This window comes from Rhagoletis pomonella, unplaced genomic scaffold (genome assembly GCF_013731165.1).
Source record: "Rhagoletis pomonella isolate Grant_MI unplaced genomic scaffold, Rhpom_1.0 Rhpom_scaffold_00002, whole genome shotgun sequence".
Classification (NCBI taxonomy): Eukaryota; Metazoa; Arthropoda; class Insecta; order Diptera; family Tephritidae; genus Rhagoletis; species Rhagoletis pomonella.
This window is the reverse complement of record NW_023458556.1, coordinates 13,492,028-13,495,767: the sequence shown is the minus strand read 5'-3', so window position 1 is coordinate 13,495,767 and position 3,740 is coordinate 13,492,028. Positions and strand designations below refer to the sequence as shown.

Here is a 3,740-nt window from a genome sequence, read left to right as displayed (position 1 = left end):
GCCCCAGTGGCCCAATGGATAAGGCATCGGCCTCCTAAGCCGAGGATTGTGGGTTCGAGTCCCATCTGGGGTAAAGAGGAAGAATGAGTTTTTTTGTTTGAGGAATTTTGCTAAATAATCAATTAAAAACCTGAAAAAAATCGCGTGTTAATAAAGTGCGGCTGGTTGCAAGTGAAATTATTGAAATAATTAAAATAGACGATGAATGTGCATACATACATACATACATAGTATGTATCCACATATGTGGGAGAATGCATGTAAGAGCTCTTACCCTGCAGTGAAAAGCCAAACCAGTTAGGAATAATACATGTTCATTAACTAGTATGTGCCTACCAGTCCGACCCTTTCGAAGAACTTAGACGTTCAGCGACATCTGCCTTTGAATTGCCATAGCCAAAAATAAAACGCAATTAATTGCTTTTCTTACAAATGTCGGCTGTGGCGTCATGTGAAGGCTACTGCTTTTGGTTCTCAGATCACAGGTTCGAAGCCGCTTGGAGAGGTGGTAAAGATTTTTATACCCGAGCGCACTTGTGCACAAGGGTATTATAACTTTGTTCACATAACGGTTGTTTGTAACAGGCAAAACGAATCGAGATAGATATAGACAAATGTATACATAAATGATCAGAATGAAAAGAGAAATCGATTAAGCGGTGACTGTCTGTCCGTCCGTCCGTCCGTCCGTCCGTCCGTCCGTCCGTCCGTCCGTCCGTCCGTCCGTCCGTCTGTGCACACGATAACTCGAGTAAAAATTGAGATATCTTAACGAAACTTGGTACGTGGACTTCTTTTGGGCATGGGACGGATGGTATTGAAAATGGGCGAAATCGGACAATAACCACGCCTACCTCCCATATAACGGTAATTTTCAGAAATACGAAAAGTGCGATATTTTAGTAACTACTGAAGATAATTCACTCAAAATTGATATTTACAATGAGTTTTAGACGAAAAATAAGAATATTAAAAAATTTTGGCAAATGGGCGTAGCCACGCCTACTTATGGTTACATGCGTATATCTTGGTAACCGCTGCACCAATTTCTTCCAAACTTGGCACAGTTCTTGATCCTGCTACAACATATTTAATGGCCGAAAATTTTTAAAATCGGACAATAACCACGCCCACATCCCATATAACGGTAATTTAGAAAAAATACGAAATCCTCGATAAATCAGTAAATATTAAAGCTAATTTATTCAAAATTGATGGTTGCAACAATTTTTTACCAAGAAATACGCTTATGATAAAATTTTGGAAAATGGGCGTGGCACCGCCCACTTATGATCACATATATGTATCTCGCTAACCGTTCTAGCAATTTGAACCAAACTCGGTATGATTATTGTGCTTGCCACATAAAAGCAAAGCGTTGAAAATTATTGAAATCGGACTAAATTACGACCGCTTTTAATATAACGGTATATTTCAGTAATGCTTGAAACTTCAATATTTCGAAATTTAAGGACGCTAATTTACTTAAAATTTATACACCCCGGCTTATCGTGTAGCGGTAGTTTTCGGAAAGGTGGAAAACATATATTTAATAATTGCGCCGGGTATTTAATGTTCGGCTCCGCCCGAACTTAGACTTTCTTACTTGTTAAAGTTAAATCCAATGTACATAAGTTAAATATAAATATCAAATTTGAAAATATAATTGAATTACAGAAAAAACTTCCAAATGTCAAGAAATGCTTTTTGTGCCATAAAAAAAAAAGAAATTAAAAAAATATTTTTTCTTCAATTAAATTTAGAAATTACAATAAAAACCCTAAATAAAAAAATGAACTACAGTAAGAAAAATAAAATTTAATTAAAAAATTTTCCCTGCGCCAGTATTTGAACCCGGGACCTCAGGCATACCACGCGAGTGCTCTGCTCTGTCGGCCATTGCGACTATTGGAGCGCCGCGAGCAAAAAGGCATACTTATCATTTTCACGGAGGATGAATTGGCAAACTATCTCATCAACTTCTATAATGCTACTACTATTTCTACTAGTAGATGCTGATGCATAGCCTGACAATTGACATCTCGTAGGACATCGCAATGTTAAAATTACCAGTCGCTAACATTGAAAAAGGATAGAACGTGAACTATTTGGGCTGAAACGCAAACTGGTAGAATTCTAGTTCACAACTAGTAGCTTTCCCTGCAAAGAGTGAGTGCCCATACATAGTATGTACATATATGTATGTATGTATTCATTAAGAATTATTATTCTTAGTACCTTATTAATTAGTAGTTCACTAAAAATCTATGCAGGTGCGTATGTATGTATGTACATTAGGGTGGTCCAAAAATCCATTGGGGTGGAGGGGGAGTAAAGTCAAATTTTTAATGCACTTATGTTGTTCTAAATCGAAAAATATATCCCTGTTTTTTTATTTCGAAAAAAATATCTACAGGTCGCTCAAAGTGCTCAAATTTTTCCATGTATCTTATATGGGGGAAAACCCATTTTTCGTGGAAATGGCACAGAATTCTTGAAAATTAATATATATATTCAGGAGACTTCCAGTAATAATACCCAACTGTTTATTTTACCATTTTCTAACACCAGCGATTTTTTATGACACCATTGCATATTTTGGGATTTTTAGGAGACTTATAAAATTTTTATACCAGAGCGCACTTGTGCACAAGGGTATATTAATTTTGTTCACATAACGGTTGTTTTTAACAGCCAAAACGAATCGAGATAGATATAGACAAATGTATACATAAATGATCAGGATGAAAAAAGAAATCGATTAAGCCATGTCTGTCTGTCCGTCCGTCTGTCCGTCTGTCCGTCTGTCCGTCTGTCCGTGTACACGATAACTCGAGCAAAAATTGAGATATCTCAACGAAATTTGGTATGTAGGTTTCCCTTAATCCAAGGTAGGTTGGTATTGAAAATGGGCGAAATCGGACTTTAACCACGCCCACTTCCCATATAACGGTAATTTCCAGAAATACTAAAACTGCGATATTTTAGTAACTACTGAAAATAATTCACTCAAAATTGATATTTACAATAATTTTTAGACGAAAAATAAGAACATTATAAATTTTTGGAAAATGGGCGTAGCACTTATGGTTACATGTGTATACCTTGGTAACCGCTGCATCAATTTCTTCCAAACTTGGCACAGTTGTTGGCCTTGGCACAGTATAAAAAATCGCCGAAACTTTTTAAAATCGGACAATAACCACGCCCACATCCCATATAACGGTAATTTAGAGAAATACAAAATCTTCGATAAATCAGTAAATATTAAAGCTAACTTATTCAAAATTGATGCTCGCAACAATTCTTTACCAAGAAATACGTTTATGGTAAAATTTTGGAAAATGGGCGTGGCACCGCCCACTTATGGCCACATATATGTATATCGGTAACCGTTCTATAAATTTGTACCAAACTCGGTGTGGTAATTGTGCTTGCCACATATAAGCAAAACGTTGAAAATTATTGAAATCGACTAAAATTACGGCCGAAACTTCAATATTTCGAAATTGAAGGACGCTAATTTACTCAAAATTGATACACCCCGGCTTACCATCTAGCGGTAGGTTTCGGAAAGGTGAAAAAACATATATTTAATACTTGCGCCGGGAATTTAATGTTCGTCTCCGCCCGAACTTAGACTTTCTTACTTGTTTAATATTAAAAAATTACTAAATAAGCCTTTGAGCATTATTATTGAAAGTCTCCTAAAGATGAACAAAGTTTTCGGATCGAAAAAA

The 3,740-nt window shown here is 36.1% G+C and overlaps 1 non-coding gene across 1 annotated transcript; it reads left to right on the top strand.

The window, feature by feature from the left end:
- On the top strand, positions 1-73 carry Trnar-ccu. The gene has a single exon. It is a non-coding gene; the product is annotated as a tRNA-Arg (tRNA).
- Positions 74-3,740: the final 3,667 nt, after the last annotated feature.